Below are 24,078 nucleotides of genomic sequence, written 5' to 3'. Positions count from 1 at the left end.
TCGGGCACAGCTTTTTCGTCAACATGTTTCACCGAGTGTTGATAAGTTCAAATGGATTGACCTCTGCTGAATATGGGTACTTAATTGCATGGCTGATTCTCAGCACGGCTAAGCCAATGTGATCTTGAGATATCGACACATAAAGTTCTATTTTCAACTGGGCGTAATTTAGAGCTGTTTTAAAAGCGGAAGATCGGCTCTAGGCTTTGATATTTTGTCTCTAATTAACGGAATTTTGTTATAACACGCAAGAAATGAAAATTACACAAGGGCGTTGACAGATCATATTAGATGGAATCGATACATTATGTTCTACATCATATGACCTTGGAGGAAGATTTCTGGGAATGAACTGGAAACAGACATCTTTGCGCTGCGTTTGCAAACATGTCATTCATTCTTGTAGAAACGGTAGTTAAGGTTCGGCCCGTAAGACTGATAATATAAGAAGATTAACTATCACAGCATCACTCTTTAAGTGCCGAGTGGTGACTGTGAAAAGTCTCCTCGTACTTAGAGTCAGTATTGTTTTATTTTCTAGCCCTTTTGGATCATGGAGAACATTCATTTTCGTTGTAATTAAATTCCGCTAAGGCCGATGTGAAGAGGCGTGAGGGAAGTTGCATATTTGACAACCTTTGGTGAACAGACACAGTCAAACTGAGTCGGCTGTTATTATTATTATTATTATTATTATTATTATTATACCAGATTTATATAGCGCCCTTTACGTTGTTGGTTGGTTGCTTGGTTACGTTCTGTGCTGCTTCCTAAGGATCTCTTCGCCGATTTTATTTGGTATAACTTAGGAACCCAAGACCTGATTATCGTATAAGTCCTACATTTTACAGTGAAAGGGAAATACAAGTTTATGTCTAGCCAACCTCGCATCTTTCGGTGAAAGGGGCAGGTAACTGGGGAATACCAGTTTATGTCTAGCCAACCTCGCATCTTTCGGTGAAAGGGGCAGGTAACTGGGGAATACCAGTTTATGTCTAGCCAACCTCGCATCTTTCGGTGAAAGGGGCAGGTAACTGGAGAATACAAGTTTATGTCTTGCCAACCTCGCATCTCTCAGTGAAAGGGACAGGTAACTGGAGAATAAGTCTAGTCAACCTTGCATCTTCCAGAGAAAGGGAACGCTTTATTTCACAATCGTTTAGACATGAATTTGGCTAAACAGTAAAAATATATCCAAAAAAAACAAAATAATGGTTAACATCTATTTATTTCAACAAGATCTCCCATATTATTTTATAGAGGGACAAACATAAAAAACAATTCATTGTAACAATAGAAAATGAAGACTCTGACTATTTTACAAACGTCATGTACATTGAACTCTAAAAGTCCTTCAACATTTACAAACAAAAAACAAATTATGTAGGTCTAGTAATATAACAATGTAATATTATACCAATAATATAACATACACCTTCCATAAAAGAACCCTATGCTCACATTCTGTGATACTTTTCACCGTTTGATTTATAAGGTCTAGACTGGACCGTTTTTTTACTAAACCTAGCTCCATACAAAAACGTGATTCGATACACGTCTTTAATACAATTTCTCTATGACCAGTATTTAAAAAAATGATTTTTAGAAACTGTAGAACATTTAAAGACAACTTTAGTAACGTAACTTACAAATATAAATATTATTTTTGTAAAAAAAAACAACATAATTTTAAGGAAGGAAAAAAAAGAAGTCAGTTATGGAAACTATTGTCTATTGAACTGAAAATATAGCAATGGTGTCGAAAATAAGAAATAAATATATTAATAACCTGCAACTAGGCGTTATGGAATTTTATTCACTTCCTGTGTAGTGCACTTACTGCTGATGATGATTTTTCATAATATATTAAAGGAGATGTACACGTGAATGCAGGAAGTCAGATGTTTTTATTTTTTGGCGCGGGGGAAGTGTGGGTGGGGTGGGGGTCATAAGGATTCTTCATAAAAATACTGTAAAACAAGAATAATGCTTCATCAGTCTAAAAGGGGGGGGGCATCACTCAGAAATGAATAATTGGACATCAAACTCGGGATTAGTGACTAATTTCCACTTGGTGTTTGGCGATAAATCATGTGCTTTGTTTGAACCGACGGAAACTGTAGGAGGATCTGAGGAAAACCAAGACAGAATGTAGTTGTAAAGTCCAAAACCAGGACACAGCCTAGTAAAATAATCAGATATTTCAGTCCCGATAACTTATACATGTCCACATTATGTTGATGAAGTTACAGAAGTACACCAAGTTTCATTTGAACTTGCTAAAAACTGTAGACTTGTGGAGTTTAAATACTCAAGAAAGTGTGAAGGACGGACGGACGGACAATTCACACACTCGGGCTTTTGATACAGGGAGCAGACAAAGAACGTTATATGCCGTAAAGTGCTTAATGAAAAAAAAAAATATGTTTCGATTACAGACAGAATAAACAGCGTATTTGAATAAATCCCTTAGCCTGCTAAATTTCTAAAATGGACTGTTCCATCATTCAGTTTGGGCAACACCATTTAGTTTTCGAAGAGGTGTTCACTGAAAATTTACTAACTGAATAGCGAACAGTGCAGACCATGATCAGCCTGCACGGATGTGCAGGCTGATCTTGGTCTGCACTGGTGGCAAAGGCAAAAGCAATCGCCGCCAGCAGGCTAAGGTTTAAAAACTAAATCCATACACATGTAAACTTTGACACTGGCCTTCCATTGCTTAATTCAAACACGTCTATTATTCAGTATGTCTAAAAATAAAACAAATATGTACAATATGAGCATAAACGGCAAGTACAAAACACACAAAAACAACTATAATTATGTACAACTATTTTGAAATGCAAATAAAAATTACCATATATATAATAGTGTTATGTTACAGCCGAAAATGTCTATAAAAGCTTAAAAACTGTCTAGTTTCAAAATTCAATACTTTCGTGTTTCTTTTAAATATATTATAATGGATAAACACAAAAAAAAATGATTGCCTCCACGGTTATCCATTTTCTTAAATTTCAAATGATAATATCTTTCTGAAAAGTGATCCTATTTTGAAAATCTTTTCAGCGTGTTGGATAGATGGACGATATCTTTCATATGAACTCGTGTTATTGTTAGACATTCCTTCCATTTTAATAAACGTCAATTTTCATATTGAAGGACAGGAAAAAAAATCTAAATAATGTTTTTAAGATTTTTATAATATATGATGTCTGATCAACATGCTCAGAGCTATCTAATTAGACTTTGTTAGCTATAGTTATCCCGCGTTAAAAAATGTATACAGTTTGTTTAATTTGAACATCAGACAGAATGGACGAGTTTCTTTTTTTTGTTTTCTAAAAAAAAGAAAATTTATAATCTAATCGCAATGTTTCGTTAAAGTTTGCTGCTAAACAATATGCATGTTGTGAAACGGGTTCAAAAGCTCAGGTCGCTATGTGCAAAACCGGATATAAAATCAGTAGAAAATACAGGCGTGTCCGAACTTTAAACATAATTCATTTTAATTAGCCGTAGGATTGTCTCTTAATGTTATGGTTTATTGTAAAATAAATGGCTTGTAACATGATGTTTTAGACCTGAACATCAGTAAAATTTCAGTTCAAATTTAGCCATCGTCGCATGTATATCTATAGTTTTAATTAGGCAAAATCAGTGACATTAAAAAATATACAAAGTTGTATGTTCGAGAAGGAAAAATATAATTTGATTCTATCTCCAGATTTACGAGACAAATGTATGAGAACTTTAAAAAAGAGCTGTCGGAGGACAGCAACGCTCGACTATTCAAAGCGTTGTCAATTGAATAAATACAAGTCGGAAAAAGGCATAATTTTGTAAAAACGAAATGCAGAGTTATGGAACATGTGTAGTATAAATCAGTTCTTCACATTGAATAAGTGTCTATAGTTTCAATTAATTCCCACAAGTGGTTACTGAGATACCAGCTAACATACAAAAACTTAACTAATCGGGACACTGGCGCCGACGCCGACGCATGAGTGAGTCCAATAACTCTACCTCTCCTTCGAATAGACGGGATAAAATGTATTGGCTTTGAAAGCGAACAGCATGGATCCTGACCAGACTGCGCGGATGCGCCGGCTGGTCTGGATCCATGCTGGTAGCAAAGTCACTATGTTGGTTTTCTCATGGCACGGCTCACATAGTGTTTAAGTCCATTATCTTAAGTATTGAGTTACGTATGTAGTTTTCAAATATTAAACAATGACAAAAATTAGGGAGCATATATCACATAGTCAATAATATCACTGGGTAACTTAACAACCATTTTAACTCCTGTTTGGAAGAGTATGAAATAAATTATATAACAAACATAGAAACGTTTGTCGCAAAACATGCAACCATTATATACAATTTAAAGAAAAAAAAACAATATGGTTTATAACATATATATGTTTTTCTCATGATACTAGTGAATATACACGTATACTGGCTGATATGGTATAAATGCAATCTTACTATTTGAGGATATAGATGAATTTACACTTGGCGTGTTCCTTAGCAACGAAAGTAAAATTTCACGCATGCGCACTTAACGTAAGGCAAAATATATGACAGGCTATTACTTGCAAAAAAAATCTTTGTTATAATTTCTTGTTATTACATTCTGTAATGAAATAGCGATGTTCACATCTATACTGGGTATTGAATATCTGTTACTAAAACACTATATATGTATCACTCCATTTTTTAAAACAAATTTCACAATGGACGTGAAAAACGTTGTTTTTTTTCTAACTTAAAATCGTCTTTGGCAGAAAACATTCATCTTTATGCGGCCTCAAATCCTACTTGTCGCGTGTGCCCGAGTCATTTATAGATTTTACTGCACATAAGGTAAAATGTCATGATTTTTCATGGACATAACAACTACTGATATGTGAAGGAACGTGAGGTGCCTTTAAGAAACGAAATTGTATGTTTCACAGATATATTCTCTGAAATCCTTCCAATGTGTGCTTATACATTTTACTCTTTATTGACCATTTATTTTAAACCCTTACCCTGCTAAATTTCTAAAATGAACTTGTCCATCTTTCAGTTTGGACACAACCATTAACTGCTGAAAGGGGTGCTTACCAAAAAAATACTGATTAAATGACGAACATTGCAGACCATGATCAGCACAGATGTGCAGGCTGATCTTGGTCTGCACTGGCCGCAAAGGCAGAATCACTTGCCGCCAGCAGGCTTAGGGTTAAAACTTTTTTCAAAACATCTAGCATGTTCCTTATATCAAAGACCACAAATTTGTCAATTGAAATGATGTCATTTGCTTTTCAGTTACATAACTTTGCAAAGACTTGAACTGATATATGTAACTTAAATTATATACGAAAATGTTGAAAAGAAAAAACAACATTATGACTCAAATTACAATGTAGATGTTAATATTGAATGTACATTGTATTGCAATTAATTTTCTGCATATTGCAGGCAAAATTGCTTCTGAATAATTTATAAATATTAAAAAGAATAGAATGGGAACATTCTTCCATAAATTTTCTCTTGCACTTACTGACCGTGAATAATATTAGTAATTGTTGTAACCTTAAAGATTATTCCAGCTTGACTTCCCGTTTAAGAAAATGTATTGATGTATTGTATTATATTGTTAACATCGGCCAATAAACCCGTATTTATTTGTGTGCAGTCAAATAGTTTTGTACTTCCTGTTTGAACGATGACTTCACATGTGCATATAACTCCTATATTACTCGTAGGTGAGTTAACAGAGTTACGCCCCTTCCCAAAGTTACAGCATTTCAGTGGGCACAATAATTTCTTTTTTTCCGTGATAAAATTAAATATGCAAATTGTCGGCATCCTGGCGTCCTAAACTTTTCCATATTAAACGGTTGGGATATGCAGCAATCTATATTAAGCAAACATTGTACAACCCCGGAATGTTATCAGTCAATAAACATCTCATAATACGATCATCAATTAAGCATTCCTAAAGCAGCCTAAAGGCGTTTAGCTTATATGTTAAACGATCACGGCGAAAACCATCTTTATATAGAAGTTGAAAATATGTGTGACCTTACTAAAAACTAGGACTTTTTGAAGTACGCTTGATTCAAAATCTTGCAAATATCCTACCTGGTCAAGTTACCTGAGTAAAATGTACCTTTAAACATGTATTTCTTTGATACAAATATCTGCATTAAACAGTATTTTTATAATGTTTAATATTACAAGGTATTACTATTAAGGAAATTTTGTAAATGAGGCACTGGTTTTCATATATTTTTCCCACTGCGACATAAAACATACATTTGTCAACAAGATAATCATTTCAATGTCCAAAAAACATGATATTATGTTAATATTACAACCATTATATTATGTCACTGCTGCCAATATTAATAATGTCAACGTTCCTGGTTGCCATTTTTACCATTAATTTCTGTCATAAAATTGTATCGTTGATGCATTTTTTGGAAAATTAAAGGGAAACATGCAATTTCCTGGTTTACAGGATGGGCAAAACAGTAAAACTTGTGGAAATGTTATGAAAATCGGGCTACAAACAAAACTGATACTGCAATTTTTATAATGACGTCAAAGATAGACGGCCATTTTTGACATGTGATGTCATCGTTCATTCTTTATTGTATGGACTTCTGTGGCAAGATAATATTTTAAATCGGAGGTATATTCACATTTGAATTGTTATATTTTGAGCTACCAAATGTAATTATCTAAGTTGTTGTTCATAAATTTACCACATACTTTTATGCCCATATAAGGAAAAACGATGTCATTGTGCCAAAATGGCTATAGAAGTTTGAAGTATATGTATCTTCAACATATGCTGTCCACTTTCACAGTTTTATCCACAACTGCTTATGTTTCAGAACACATCAACTGATTGCCTGTGTTTTGAAATGTCGATGTATGCCGCTATCCACAATAATAAGTTACATTTGTTCCAGTATTATACTAGGGCCAATGTCCTTACATTATTATATCACTGTTTCATAACGTCATGTTATAAAAGAACAAGCATAATCCTTTTCAAAAGCCTCCCATTATATTAGTTCGATTCCCTCATGTTTGGTGTGTGTAGTATCCTCTTTGTATATATATTCAAAGATGCGATGGATTTTTTTTTCCAGTTAAGTTAGTGAACACAGTTGAAATCAATCTGTTTATTTATCTTTTTTCCAAATACACTGAATTTTGAGGTTATACGCTTTGTCGTAAAATATACATTTCCGGTAAACATGTTCGTCTGCATAAACACTGTTTCCGGTTTCATAATTATATGAATATAGCCTCTGTGTATTCAATTTGTCACACGTATTTTTAATATTCACGAATATCTTGGTAGTTCAGTGTATCAAAAATTATAATACACGAATTACAAGCAGTAAATTTGCAAAATAGGTCAATTGTTCTGAAGAAGGCACGAGGAAAACGTGCTCATCTTTGTCAGCTATGTACACAGCACTTATTGAGTTATATATCACTGTTTTATTGCTTTCTTCATCAAGAATTCGTCTTCTATCACTGTAATTATGCAATCATGTCCTCAGTCTGAAATATATAAACAGATAGCAACATGATATAATGCATTTTTACGACACGGTTCTTCTTTTATCTACACATTATTTTGATATAATAAATGAAAGCTTTCTCTCAACCGGAATATGTCACAGGGACCGGTGCCATATCTTTGTGGGGTTGGATTTTACAGTACTATATGGCAAATGTATGAGGTAGTTTTCCCTGAAAAGAAAAGAATTTGATGCCGGCTGCTGTGAACCATGCTACATTTTCTACACCATTAGAAAATTTGTGACACAGGTGTACATTTTAAAACGAATATAAAAGTGAGCAAATTATACATGAAAATTCACATTATGGTTTACCAGAGGTGGATCGTCAAATTACTAAAAATAACTATGTGAACACAATTATTTTTTGAAACTGACAAAAGAAAAGGAAACAAATAAATTTCCTCTATTTTGTTTGCACCAGAGTTATTTCCCACATTACTGCAAATGAAGTTACAGACGTACAAGGTTAGACTAGCCTCCGTTGTTGGTACCTATGCGTTTGTGGATATATTTTATTTGGAGAAGTTTTTTGAATGGCTTTCGCTGCCGAGAAGCGGAAGTGTCATTTTCTTCTTCAAATGTTTAAAAACTTATTTCTCAGAAATGAACATTGCCATCCAACCCGGGAATTGAAAGATACATTATGTTGTTGGCGTATAGATATCTGGCCATATTTTTCTTGAAAAACGACAGTGCGCAAAAAATGTAGGCCGTCATAGAATTCCACGCTGCTAAAAAGAATTCCTTTCTTAATAGAATCATGATATGATAAATGGCAACTGGATAAATAATTTTGTCCTGAAATATCTGGTGGTGTTTTTATCATATACATGTAGCATCACTTTTTTATTGGTCAAACAAATGCGCCGCATGCCTACAATCTCATTTTAACATCTTTTGTTAATTATTTTAATAGTTTTCATAATCACCTAACTGTTTTTGTTACTGAATGTAGGTTAGTTGGGAGAAAACACTTTTATTCATCTATAAAACATGAAACCGGAAAACGCTATTAAAGTTGTCTTTTTACAACAATAAATTATGTAAACAGGACGGTTATAGCTACATCATAATTCTTTCACAATTTCGATAAGGTTAAATTTACAGCCCATCAATTTTCTTAAAATGATTTTAATGACTCGAGTTGATACGCGTATGTCTTCTTTAATGTCACCTTACACGGCTGCTCCGACCTAGTAATGTTACGGGAGCCGCTTCATATGTATAAAAAATAAAGCATGCACTTGATTGAGAAGGTTGTTGATTGGGATTGCCTCCGTTTACTATTTCTTTTCTTTTGTTTTAAGTCACGTCGACAAAATCTAAGTCATATGGCGACTTTCAAACTTTGCGTGACGGAAGATTTGTTTGTTTTAGATTTAACGCCGTTTTTCTACAGTATTGCAGTTATGGAATACTGGCAGTTAACCTAACGAGTGTTCCTGGATTCTGTACCAGTACAAACCTGTTCTCCACAAGTAACTGCCAACTTGAATCAGAGGTGGAGGACGGATGATTTCAAACACAATGTCTTTTATCAAATCGTCACGGAGAACATATGACCCGCCAGAGGATCGACCTCACGACTCCACGCTGTGTAAATCGGCGCTCTCCCTATTAAGCTAAACGGATGGGTTGCGTGACAGAGGACACAAGGTGCCCATCTGGGCATTATTTCAGGCACCAGCGGGCACCCGTGTAGAACCGCCGACCAACCGTACGCCAGCTTGATGGCTCACTTGTAGGAAGAATTCAACGAGCCTAAACTAATGCCAAGGGGAACACCTGGGATTTTCCTCCTGTGCAATTAAATGCATATAGACTGAAACTGTGACGTTGTGACTTAAACTATCGAACAAATTAAAATTGTACAATATGTTCGGTAATAACTTCCTAAACACAGAAAAAAATCTGCGACTATTATGATATACATGGTTTCGATTTGTTTTCATTCACCAACTAGGATGTAATGAAATTTATACTCTGTAGAACGACTGTTTATTTGTGACACAATTTTCGATAAAATTTAAAGATCCTTTAGAAGCACTGAACGCAACCAAGCAATATTTAAGCAGACTCGGTTTGACCAAGTCTGTTCATGAGAGGTATTAACATGTTCAACACCCCTCACGCCCCTAGTACCTGGTTAAATGGAATTATGTTACAAAAAAAAATAATTGAATGGACTCGATGATCCCAAAAGACTAGAATTATATCAACACGTGAGCTTCTCGGCCCATAGGCTGTGGGTTCGAACCACGCCACAGTCACGACCGCCACCCATGGAACCAAATCAGATTATTCCAGGACTGGGGACTCTACATCAATTTTGATAAGCTTCAAACTATATACATAACAAAATTAGTCACGCATTTTGCGAGGAAGAATGTTTGCACATACTGGGTTTTTCAGAAAAACAAAACTTGTTCATGTTTTACGAAATTAATGTCTACACTAACACTGAGTAATAGCATATTTAATACAAATTAACGTCAACGTGTAAAAATTAAACATGCTTATATAAATCATATTTAAGAATATTTGTTTCCGGCTTTTCAAAAAAAAAAACAACATAAGCGCTATAAATTCACTCTCGTGTTATGAAAAAGAAGGTTGTGAATCTACTTGTTTGTTTGTAAGCTTATTTGTATAGTCCTAACATTTACGAGCCAGCCCTCCATAAAAAAAGTTACTATTAAATTTAAGTGATGGGAGAATAGTGCAATATGCTGAAGAAGCTCCGATTCCGGAAGCTTCCCTGGTTAAGCATGCCTGATGTGTAAAGTACCCATACGATATCCCAATATAAGTAACCCATGTTAGAGAAGTGGGGTCTCGGAGACACAATCCCTGGCTTCAGTGTTACTGCCGGTCAACTGTGTCGGCTTCTTGAATATGACTTTTTCTATCTATTGTTATATACGGGATACGACCGCGAAGTTTAAGAAAGTGTCGCGGATATTTTTTTTAAGTTTAATTCTTGTTCAGGAGTCACAAAATACTAGTAACTCATTTTAATACTTACTTTAAGCCTATTACTGCTTACTTTTGTATGCTAAATAATTTATTCAAATAAACAATCCGGTTAAGAAGTTTTCAAGAAAATACTAACAAAAATGTTTTCTGAATATAGACCAAACATCACCCCTAAACATCACACATGCCTCTTGAACTAGTTTACAGGTTTTAAAAATAATAAATATGTCATTTTTATTGTAATGTAAGCATCTTTATTACACTGCAAAATTTGAGTTGGCGTTGATGATATTGACTGCCTTAATGTCCCCAATTTTGGAAAAACAATCACGTTACTTGTGTTTAAAAGTGCATGGCAACATTATGAACCAGTATACATTCAGCCCTGGCAATTATCGCATCATTATCTCATTTTTGATATCTCATATACATTGACTACTCATCAACTTTGCAGACAATCCTGTGTATTAACTACAAATATATTGCACAGATATCTTTAAGAATACCAACAGTGATGTAAATATTTCTGTTCTGTTCTGTTCTGTTCTGAACTGGGAAAACAGAATCAGCTCACTTCTGTACTTTCAGAAAAAGATAAAAGAGTACATCTATTATGTTTCTTATTACTTCCCTTTAAAATTATTTCTACCCGCTGATACTGACTGCTTCGGAAAACGTTTCAGAGTTTATGAATTTTTTATTTAATGAAAACTGACAAAACCTTGTGAATAAGAATTTATAGGTACTATGGGGCATAATTTTACAGTTCGTCGTGGGAAAAAATGTTGTTACCCATCATGGTTTCAAAGTTTTAATTCGTTTGATATACGCTTTTATAACAATAAAAATGTTAATGCTTTCCTGCACAAAGGCCGGGCTGGGAAACATATCTTGAACTGCATTAATATTTAAAATAATATAATCCACCTAGCGTATTACCATTAAATTATGATGAATAAATTCTAATTTATTTCATTCATAACAACCATGTCTATTGTGAACAAAATCCCCGTGTTTCATAGCGTTGTGAACACGTAGGCCCATCTAAGAAGGTTAAAATTTATCACAACCGAAGAGTATTATATATGTGAAAGTAAAACAAAAAAAAACTTTCAGTGTAACAAAAATTAAACATCTCAATAAAGAAATCTCCCTGTAAACCAAAAAGAAAAAAAGAAAAAAACAGCAAACTTGACTGTGTCATCACATTTTATCTCTCTTCGATTTTTTACGTTTGTTTTATAGTGTTTCATACTGGTACAAATAACTGCGATCCCAATAAATGTCGCTAGTTTTGTTGAGTTTCCTTGTCACTAAAGGTCACAAAGGAACACACATTTATAATAAGTGTTTTGTGGTATATATGGTTATGGTAACGTATTACGGTTAAATCTCCTTTCAACCTCGAAAAATTGCTTCCCCTTATGTGACGGTTTAAGTGTAATTACACTGTAAAGTTGCCTCCCCTTATGCAATTGATAAAGTGTAATTACAATGAAAAGTTGTCTCCCCTGCTAATTGCCCACTCCCCAAAACCCCGCCCCGCACACATGCTTAAACTGAAAACTTGTTTACCCTCGAATGCAACTATTTTTACAGACGAAATTCAGAAATCAATGTGCACTGGGAAGGACCAACATCCATTTTTATGAAATTTATTTGAATACTTTTATAAATGCGATTTACGCACGGGTAAATAAATAGACAATAAAATATTATTAAACTAACACGTGCGCAAAAATTCACAAATCATATAAAATGCGAAAGCAAACATAAAGATTGAATGTTCAACGACGACGGCAAGTTCCAGCAACAGTATAAAAGCCAAATTTCGTCGGCCCAAGACAGCATTACTTGAAAGTTACTAGACGGTACGTTAAAATATTTTAACTTACCAACATCATTAATTATGAGTTTTAGTGTTTGAAATCGACGAAGAGAATACGTCAAAACACGTTTTTATTTTCTTGTCATACTTTCTGATTAACTGTAAATTTTAAATTACAAGGAAATTGCAGAACAATAGGCTCACAATAGTATTATATTGTCCCGGGGTCAAGGTCAGGGAGTGTCTTATGATTGCATTTCACGAACTGCCATGAGTGACTGCTAGTAAATCAACAACAAACATGCGCATATATTACGAACTTCATGATACTTCCGTTGACTTTATGATGAACATTGCGATGACCTAAGTCTGGCCATTGTTTATTTGTTATCTAAGTTCTCGTCTGCGGCTATGAAAAAAAGTTCTGATGAAAATGCAAGCATGACACATTACTGACAACTGATATAACATTTCGACAACTCATTGCACGAGGATTTTATTAAATGTGTAAATTATTAAAATTTTGTGAAAATTTACCTCTGGCTATGGAGAAATTCGTGTTACATTTGACAGATGCTCATTTGAACTTTATCACTACAATGAAGAAACATACATAAATATGTATAAACACTAATTTAAAATTAATTATTGACGTTCTAAATTAAACTTTTGACAAAGCTGCTGTCAACTGCGCATATTGTACATGAGACTTTGGCGAAAACGCGTGTCTTAAACTTTATCTTGAGGCTAACATTTCTGCGAGTTGTGTTGTGAACTAACAAATATGACATTATACTAAAGCACCCTGACTGTGATTATAACGTTCAAATGTAGTTTACATACATACAAAGCTAATCAGGGTGGGGAATTTATCGTCTGCTAGACCGGATACACAACAAAGCGACCACAGGAACGGAGCGAGAGACAGCCCCAAAAACTGAGAGAAAAATCTCTTAAGTGCAGGCATGATAAGCCAAGCCTATTTCGAATAGACAGGTAACGTTTACGGTATATGACACTGATACACGCAAAGCCTTTAGTCCGACTTGTCTCTTAATTTGAAGAGAGACTCATAAAAGCATCAAAGAAATTTCCAGTGCATGAAGCGGCAGTCGATGAACCCCGGACCTCTGGATTGAATACAAAGCACGTTACCACTAGACTTCCCTTCCCAAATGATGTCTGGCTGTTCCCTTGGGGTCATATGTTTTATACAATGTTTACGGAACCGCTACCAAATTATTTCAACACAGCGCTAAAGTAATATAAATATTTATTAAATGTTTTCAGTGAGTTACAGAAATATTAGAGTGAAATATATCTGGTATTTTTATATAGTTTTCACTGGTAAGAGTTATAAAATGGGTAAATTTAGTCAAAACATGAAACAGAAAGAAAATTTGTTTGTTTTACATGTAAGATCTCAATATCTTTCACTCATGAATACTTTAGTACTTCAACTCGCGGCTACGCCACTCAAGAAAATACTGCATCTAGTGCTCACTCGTGAAGGATCTTTCGATCGTACACTGAAACAAACAAATTCCTCTATGTATTCTACCTGAATTTGGGCCCTACTTAAAATTATCCACTATATACACCTTATACGTGTTTTGTGAATGTACACCAAATGAGGTATATATCATGTTCTCCTTTCCATCTTTTTACTGTTTACTTTGTGCAATTTGTCATCAAAATATTTGTTGAGGAGCATTAAATCACTTTGAAGCGGTGTATACTGTAAATATTTCACTTCATCTTCATAGACAGTTTTTGTGCAACGAGGCTTGCAAAACAAGGCCTTGTACTGCCATCTGTTTTTATTTTGTTTTTCTTTTGTCGGGTCTAATTTTCGCACCGACACGGTTATAGGTCATATGGCGACTTTCCAGTTTTGATGGTGGAGGAAGAACCCAGCCTGGTGTTTTCCTGAAAAAATAACAGTTTTTAGCGTGTATTATTTCATCACGAGGGGTCACCTGGGTAGATCCACCGACCTTCCGTGAGCCAGCTGGATGGCTTCCTCACATGAAGAATTCAACGCTCCGAGTGAGGCTCGAACCAAAATCTCACAAGTGATTTGAAGTCAGCGACCTTAGAAATTCAGCCACGGAGGCCCCGCTGCCATACTTTAACCTCGGCTTATTTTCTTTAAAGAATATCTCGAGACATACATTTAGTAGATAGAACGTTCCCATCCACAGTAAGAAACCGGTCTTACATAATATTTCTTTTCTGTGACGGCTGAGTGAACACTAACTAACCAAAATTAGATAAAATGTTATGTTCTGTTTTATGAATATTTGGGAGACAAAAATGATACCTTAAAAACACAGTGCTTTTTCTGATATTTGGTTTTACTCTAATCTGGCTTTGGTTAACCTTTAACTGCGGGTTCTCCTCATTTTTATGGGAAAATGATCGCGTGATCATAAACTGATATATTTCAGGGAAGCAGTACTTTGATCTTTAGGTTTGTCTCATGTATAAAGCTAAGCCGCTTATAGGTATTATAGCAAATTATAGACACAGAAAACACTGGAATGACAAAAGATACAAAGTCGTGATCAATTTGTGTATATTGCCTGATTGCCTTTAAGCTGCTAATTATTTCTATTTCATCTACGCCCTAAATGGCTACACTCAAGAAAAGAAAAAACGCAACGTCCATTTATGGCATATACTAGTATTTCATTTTTTGCAACTTGTGTGCAAATGTTTTGTTACATTTATCATTATAACTTATATAATGGTTTCTTTCAAATTTGCACGAGGAGCTCGTGTTGTAAATCATTGAAAATAAGAATCCATGTCATGTTTTTACTAAAATCAAGTGTTTACTTTTTTTTTCAAAATTGTTCGACTTTTCAAATATTTAGCATATTCATACTAAAAATGCTATCTACTTTTATTCATGTGAAGAATATGAGTTGTAACGCGAGAAGACCAAGACACATTCAGTTATTTTGGAACGGTAGAGTTTCTGGAAGTATACCAGACATACAGCGATAGAAACCTCGTGTGACATTAACACATAAACGTAACATCACATGCTAAAACGTTAAATGCAAAGTGAAAAAATAACACATTATATACCTGATTTTATTTTGTCAATTAAATAATCATTGAACGACTTTTGCGGATATTCAGTATTCCACACTAACGACCGAATTTCCGTATATCCGAATAAAACGGGTGGTATATAGTTACATAAACAACTGCACGTAATCCACGTGCATATGTGACAGATCGACTTTAGCAAAAAAAAAATAGATGTTGCGTTTTTATTTTCTTGAGTGTATAGTCATAACTTTTTGTAATTTAGTTTCTAGTAGTTATATGACATTTAGACAAAAAATTCTGTCTACACATACTTTTAAACACCGTTATTTCTAGGAAAATTATTCCTGTTGCCTGACGGAACTTTCTGAAACATGTTCTTAATTTTCTTCCCGTCACAAACATTTTGTATATTAACTGATCCATTTTAGGATATGTTTATTTTTTTCTTCAGTTTTAAAGACATTTTAATTATTTGATGTAGTGTAATGCGTATAATGTTTGTACTAAGGCAACGCCAATAAGTTCCTCCCGTATGAATATTACTATTAACGGCAATAAACGTCAATATATTGACAACTTGACGTGGTTTGGGTTTGTTCTTTGATAAATGATTATTACTTTATGACATCGAATATTAGTGATCAGAGTTCGGAATAGGTTAATACATACAATGAACTGGATTCATCTACATTTGTATTTGACACAATTTGTGTCAGATTACAACAAAGAGTATTTCCTTTTCTCTACAACATACGTGTTCGCACTGATGCCCCGAATTCACATGCACATGAATAGAATGATACTTTAATTTAAAGTCAAGTTCTTTGAATGCTATTATTTTGATCTGGAAACGACGCTTTGCAAGCGAGTAAGTCGACATTTTCCCCCCATCCTCTTGTCGAAATAGAAGAACAATAACTCTAATAGAGTAATCACCCCTATTTGACATAATGTTAGCTAACCAAGGGGCATATAGTGTTTGAACTGTCCTTCCGTGAGTCCGTCCGTACTAAACTCCTACGGTTTCGATAGATTTGAAATGAAAACTGGTATACATGTGTACATCATTAGCATGAAGTGGACATGCGCATATCGTCGGGACTTTCTTATCCGATATTTTGGAGTTATGGCCCTTTTTTGATTTAATAATACTAGTATTTCAACTACACAAGGACATTTTGTACTCAACTCCTAGTTTCCATCGGACTGAAATGAAACGCGGTATACATGATAAACATGAAGTTGACATGCGAATATTGCCGAAACATTCTTTTCCGGCTGTTGTTGTTTTTTTTGGTTGTGGCCTTGTTTTGGACTTCATTCATTATTCTGTGGTTATGTGTGATATATTAGTGACACCAATTTTGTTATCATTAAGCAAAACGTACTTAGTTACAAATTATCGTGTAGAATTAGCCTTTACTGCTATTTAACAAGGACATTAAAAGCTTGAGGCTTATTGTGGCGTCTTGAGAGGCAGAGATAATGTCTTCTGTTAATGGATCTACGATTGATCTTTGAACACAATGTTGCTAGATGTTGACGGCATGCCATTTTATCGAATTACTTAAATAAATTGTTTTTTAGTCAGTCAGCTAATGCATAGAGAATCACGCAGACGACTAGAGTATGAGTGAATGAATGTTTTAACAACTTGTCCCACACTTACATGTACAAACCAAAATGGTCAATATAATAATAGAGTTATTATAACAGTAACTTGATCTGGGATGTTGTATTCGGCTCGAATGGATTTTTGCGGACCGGATCACAGGAGTCGCATAAGCGGCGAGTGTGATCCTGTCTGGCAAAATCAACAACAGCCGAACAAAATTTCCCAGATGAGAGATGAAGCTCTTTTTTATTTTATACCTTCAGCTTTTTATTTTTTAGCAAAGTATGACTAAATATTCCTCTAAAAGGGGGATTTTCGTGTGCCATATTTACGGAACTAGGTCAGGTCATGAATATTGATTAATGAAAGTAGTCCGGCAACATGCAAAACAAAAGATTCAATACGGATTTTTTCTGCCTGCTCGTATTTACTTGTGAAATAAAAGCCGTATTTTGACAGAATTGATACAGGTATATCTAATAAGATATAAGATCAAGACATAGTTTCAATAATTGTGCCAAAAAACTCGAACCTTGATGTATGACAACGGGCTTTTACATATTACACATTATTACAGCTTATAAAGAAAAACATAGTGGGTTTTCCGAAAAATAAAATATAATCTATCCAACTATAATGGTAATGCCCTTTCCAGATTTACATAAAAAATAATATCAGTTTCTTAATAAAAAAAACATGTGACGAGAATAGGACAGACAGTGTTTTTGCACACCGACACAGTTATGGGTCATATTGTATGGTGACTTTCAAGTCATAGTAGTGGAGGAAGTCACCAGGGGCCCTTCCGCCCTTTCGCATGCATTATTACTGGCACTGGCAGGTACCTTAGTAGAACAGCTGGCCTCCCGTGAGCCAGCTACATGGTTTCCTCCCATGAAATAAGTCTGAACCCCAAGCGAGATGTTGAACCAACAGCGATCAGAGAGAAACGGATCGAAGCCGGCGACCTTAACAGCTATAAGCCACACAGGTCCCCTAGAGAGGACAAAAATCTGAAGGTGTAGTGCATGGTGACCCGACCTACATTAACACACTTATACATTGCTTTATACATGTTTACAGTAAACAATAAAATCGTGAATTAAGAATACATATCGCCGCTATCTAGATGACCGAGACATCCCAAATCCTTTGAATCTGTTATCTATCTTTAATTCAAAAGCGGTCAGCAACTCTTTCCAAAAAAAAAAAACTGAAACAAAACGGATAACTAATGTTGCTAAAATTAGAAAAAAAAAACAAATATACAAAACTTTTAACAATATACCTTTATGCACTCCCGTCAAAACTTTGTTCAATACAGAACATATGTGTTTGTTTTTTGACGCAAAAATGCAGTTAAGCACTGAAGGTAAAAGGTAAATGACCGCTGTTGAATAAAAGCAAAAAAACATATATATGTCCTCAAAATATGTTATTTATTGCCTTAAATAGAAAGTTGACCGAAAGATGTTCTGACTATCCCGTAATTTATGCATGTTATGAGATGTGTTGTCATTTCTGGTATACAATTAAACCTGTATGTAAAGACCATCATTGTGAAATGAAACAAAAAGTATCAAAATGTAGTTTGATTTAGTTTCATGCTTTTTTATGTAGAACATATTTTACAGAACACCTATTTTACATCATAATTATATTAAACATAATCTAGGAAACTTAGACAAAAATACGACTAAAAAGGAGGGGCCGAAAAGCCAAATGACCATTTTTGAAATCATCAAGGGATACGAAATGACCAAAATGGGGACGAGTTGATTGGGGGGAACGAGCTGACTAGGGGACCAGTTGACTGTAAATCGTTTACGTGAGATCATTCTTTATCAGAGTGGCAGTGTCGAACTCCGCCGCAGTTTCACTATCAAAGGGATTCGGGTTTATGTCTTAAGCTATTTCCATAGGAGTCTTGCAACGGACTATACTGTCTAACAACACAGCTCTGAGCACCTGCACACCCCTTTAGAAAATATTATTGATTCCATTCAAATATTTGTGGAATTTTTCATCCACCAACCAAAATGTACAGTTTTAACAAGCTGTTAAATGACCTTCACCCCAGATATTTACAGGAAGTAAAGATGAAATCAATACCGGCCTGCGGCCGGAAAAGGTAGCTGTATAGGCGGTCTCTGAAAACAGGTTAATTTACAAGACTGAATAATCTATGGTAAAGGGAAAGAGAAAATACTAGCCTTATAAGCGGTCTTAAAGGAGTATTTTGGAGGTATATTTGACACAGGTTTGACTGTACATGATTTTATAATTACCAACAGCTTACTGCTGGATTTATTGCTGGATGATAGCGAGACAGGGGCTGCAATAGCGAAATTTTAAAGCTTTAATGCTTCCCGCTTCAACACAGTCAGTCTACTGCTGGATGAGAGAGAGGTTGGGTGTGGATAGAGACTGAGTTCTGTAACCCGTTTCGTCACAAAGATGTAAACCGTACACTAAACCATGCCTATACTTATAAAAGCGACGCGTTTAGGACATAACTAATTTTAGTACTCCAATAACTACAAGTACTAGTATTTAATGTTTGAATTTCGGTGTAACAAGCCACTTTTAACACAAAACCTAACAACACTTCTGATAACCATGTCCACACAACGGATAGGGCATTTAAAGTATCATTGACTATAATACTAGTCCAGTAGTTCCGCTGATTTTCTTCATCTCTACGTTTTAAAACGATAAAACTGAGAATGACGGCGAAGATTTGGGGTTTAGTATTACCATTAAGGCCCACTCTTGCGAATGGAGGCCAAGTTAGTGGTACTAATGACGGTCAACTTTTGGGTTCAACCGTGCCAATGAAGGCAACATGTTAGGGATCATTCCTTCAAATGTAGGTCAGGTTTCCGGAATTAATCTTGGCAACTGAGGTTATGTTTTAGGTCTCAATCTTGAAAATGGAGGACTGGTTTGGGGGTTTAATCTTGTCAGTCGAGGCCAGGTCTTGGGGTTCTGTCTTGCCAGTGGAAGCCGGGTCTTGGGGTTCTGTCTTGCCAATGGAGGCCAGATCTTGGGGCTCTGTCTTGCCAATGAACAAATCTAGACAATGTTCAGAAAAACGCATTACTTGAGCTTATAAAATGTTATATCAAAACCATATAACCTGCATTACATTTAAGCATCAACTCTGCTACCAACTTCCGTATTCTGTTTCTTCTCCAGCAGAAGCCTTTCATTCGCATACAAACATAAACTCGTCTACACTATTCAAGAAAATCTTGTAGGGCCCATAAATCACTAGATAATTTATATCTTGTACAAGCAATTAGTACTTTGCAATATTTCTTGAACTTGGAACACACATTAATTTTAAATGGAGGGAGATCATGACAGGTAAATAAAAAAGATGGCCGAAATGATACCGGTACAAAGTGTTTATAAAGATCAAATATTTGTACATTTAAAAAATGAATCATTGGTGAAAACACTGAGAAAAACTCTAGTTGAAGTGATGCATATCCAGTTGAAGAACAAAGCTACTTAAAAGATATTATTTCAGGAAATATGATAAAACAGTCACATTTTGTTAATATGTAACCTTGTGAAAAACATCATTGATAATGTAAAAATACTTTTTGAGAACACCGAACTTGCTGATGTTACTCTTCCACTGGAGTACTAGATATAGTTTTATTACTGAATTATATAAACTTGGCTTTTGAGCATGTCATTCAATTAAAACATCTTTTTTTTCTGCTGTCCACACTGCCATGTTTATTTTTAAATCATAAAAGCCAAACATTCAATGATGGTTTTATTAGATCTCAATACACATTTAATGAAAAAATGTAAACAAAATACCATACTGGGCAGGTGCTCCTCATCAAAAACCCTTTATCAGAGCATTTGACAGCACTACCATCCAAGAAAAATAGGATGAGTTCTAAACGCTACAAGATCTTGTAACCGAAAATTATCTGGAAACTGCCACTCAAAAAGACACTAATGGGGGACACAATGTACTGTCTACACTATACAAGTTGCTGTGATTTATATCTTGTGCAAGTTTTCTTGAACAGTGTAGACGAGCCTTAATTTACTTCAACAAAATTCTTAATTAGAATAATACAGATTAGTTAATTGTTACAATAAGTTAGCTGTTTAAATTCTATACGTAAAAGCTTTTAATTTCTGAAGATCCGTGACTCAGGGTAATCAAGCACGAAACCAGCTCGTGCCTTCTCGCGGAATTTGTTCTATAAGATCGCTTCTGTCGCATACTGTTCATTTCCATAACAATCAAGATAAAAAAAATAAAAGTAAATTGGGTTCAAATTTGATATATATTCGATAAAATATCTCAGATTCTCATTAAGTGGAAAATCGCTTTACATCTGGAAGCGTCTAAAATATTACGTATAATTGATTTTATATCGTCTGCTGATAGATCACGAACGAGGCTAAAATGAAAGAAAATGCCATTTTTTCAATGACAGAAAGGGTTATGTTTTCATATTTGTGTACGAACGGACACGTGTCGGACTTCATTTCAAGGGAGTTAGTGACTCAGTGGTTAACAGGCTGGACTATCTCGCCAGAGATCCGGGTTCGGTTCCTGGTCGCGGCTGATATCCCGGTTAGTGTTCAGTTCTACGTGATAAACTTAAATTGGTACTTTTTCCAGCGGCTCCATAAACATTTCTACACTCTTTCTACTCTCGAAAGAGAGGTTTCGAGCCCACAGCTGTGAGGGGCAAGTGATTCCAACAAAGCGACCTTAACCACTTGGCAGCGGAGGCCCCACCATACAGTCTACTAGCTTCAAACAGATTTTCATTTAAAGTTCCAACAAAAAAACTGTTGTTTTCTCTAATAACCTTTCTTTAGGGTCTCAATCAAAATTTTGAACAAAATTTTTTGTTGCTTTCTAACAGAGGAAAAACGAGATACATTCTCTATATTTTGATATCTTTATATCGTATGAAACAAACAATTAAAATACGAACAGAACGAACAGAACTTTTTCATTTATTCAGCGAATCCTTCAACACACAGGAACCAAGCATATGTATGGCCTGGCAATCATCGAGACTCTGCTGCCAGTAATTCATAATTCAAGTAATTAATCCCATGTGCAAAATTATGAACTCTCATTATTTTATATGAAAACGAAATAAAATCTACCGTGTAGGATTCCAAAACAATCTAAGTAAGTACACAGGCACTTAAAACGTTAAGAAGTAATGTTTAGCAGTGTATCACCAAACCACGGAAAAATCTGGTAAACGAACAACCCCGTTCGACTGGATACTTAAAATTTACTCAAAAAGTTGTCCCCCTTTAAAAAAAAGAATGCCATTTGTAAAGAAATAAAAAAAAAATGATGAAAACTATGAAAAACCTAGTTATGTGAAATTTCAGCACTGGTACATTATTGCAAATGCATCAAATAGGAAGATATGTCAAAGTTCTTAAAAAAAATGGTGAGTTTTTAAAGGCGTTGAACTGTCCGAAAGTGAAGCCCCTTTGTGCAGTTTTTTCCCTTAAGTCAATGCATATCTTGGCGACCATTTTGAACCTTTAACCAATTAAATAACATCATCGCCACCATCTCTCTACATCTTAAGTGTGAAGGACTGAAAACAGCCTGACGCAGACCCAAGCAGCTTAAACTGTCAAATATAAACCAACATCGCGTGCTAATTTGAAACGCCTCTAATAATGCATCAAGTCACAGACGCTAAATTTGTAATTAAAACTGAGAAATCTACTTATAATTTAGAACAGAACTTGCAGCGTCAGCCTTCATCAAACAGACAATAATTAAAACAAGAGATTGCATACAAGTAACCTCTGCGCAAATGAGGATGACATTTGCTTTAATGCGCTTTGTTATATTATTTTAAGGTTTTATGTAATTTCAGTAAAGATAACTTGAAAATATCAAGGCATTATTTAATTACTTTAAACGTTCCTTTCAAAATGAGTACTAAATATAGTACACACTAATTGAATGGTTTACCGGTCAACAGTCAAGACTGTTGCACGAGTTTTGAAGGACCGACGGTCAATAGTTTTGACTACTGACCGATAAGCTAATCAGTAAGTGTTCCATTACATGACATTAGGTTATTAATTTTCAGTTAAATTCGGTGTTAAAAGCATCGGCCTCCTGATTTTTGCTAAAAATGATCTTTCTTTCAAATTGAAGTTTGGTCATGTTATGGACATTAGAATATGAGGTTTTGTTTATAAACTATTTTTAAAATGCCAAAATCAAGAAGAAGAAAAACGACGGCGTCGGGAATCGAACCTAGACCGCCGCGGCAATAGTTTTTCCGCTGTCGTTACCAATACCGCTATAGAGGATTTAGTGTTCAATGCACGTTAAATAGAGATATTTATAATCGAGGCAATTTACTTCGAGTAAAGCGTTACACACGCCTTTCGATTTTCATCGCAAAATGTAGTAAAATCAACTAATTCTCATGTGTTTCCGTAATGTAAGGTCTGTCAGTAACTAAGTTTCAAAGCATTCTTTAGAAATACAGCATTAATTTCTAGATATCTAAAAAAAAAATCCCCTTTTTTGTACGATCTGGAGGCCAGTGCCCTACTAAATGACGATTTATACAAGAAGTCGATTAGTTGTCTACATCTACCTTACTCAATAACTATACTTAAATTTATGTATCAAAGTGGACAAAACCTTGTGAAACCTGTAGAAATAATTACTAACTGAATAAAATTTATTTTCTAACAAAATTATATTACTTCTAACTTATTTCATGATAAGACAAAACTTGTTAGTAAACTATGAACAAATGTTCGTACTGGCGGTGTGAGATGAAAGTAACCGGTCACTTATACCGGCAATGAAACGTGCGGGACATAACAATAGTCACGGCACCAGTGACCTCAATGTGTACTTGTGAAATCAGATACGTCCTAAATGAATGGGCGATTGAACGATATATAATGATATATCTACAATAGCGATCAGCGACAAATGGCAGAGCAAA

At 34.9% G+C, this 24,078-nt stretch overlaps 1 protein-coding gene across 1 annotated transcript in view; it reads right to left on the bottom strand.

The window, feature by feature from the left end:
- Window positions 1–1,209: 1,209 nt before the first annotated feature.
- Window positions 1,210–24,078, bottom strand: part of LOC123555064 (protein FAM43A-like) — a 39,987-nt gene continuing 17,118 nt past the window's right edge. The window contains exon 5 of the mRNA XM_045345609.2: window positions 1,210–7,575. The gene's annotated coding sequence lies outside the window, so the exon portion shown is untranslated. The remainder of the gene's footprint in view (window positions 7,576–24,078) is intronic.

Source organism: Mercenaria mercenaria, chromosome 7 (genome assembly GCF_021730395.1).
Source record: "Mercenaria mercenaria strain notata chromosome 7, MADL_Memer_1, whole genome shotgun sequence".
NCBI lineage: Eukaryota > Metazoa > Mollusca > Bivalvia > Venerida > Veneridae > Mercenaria > Mercenaria mercenaria.
This window is presented reverse-complemented; position numbering and strand designations above follow the sequence as displayed.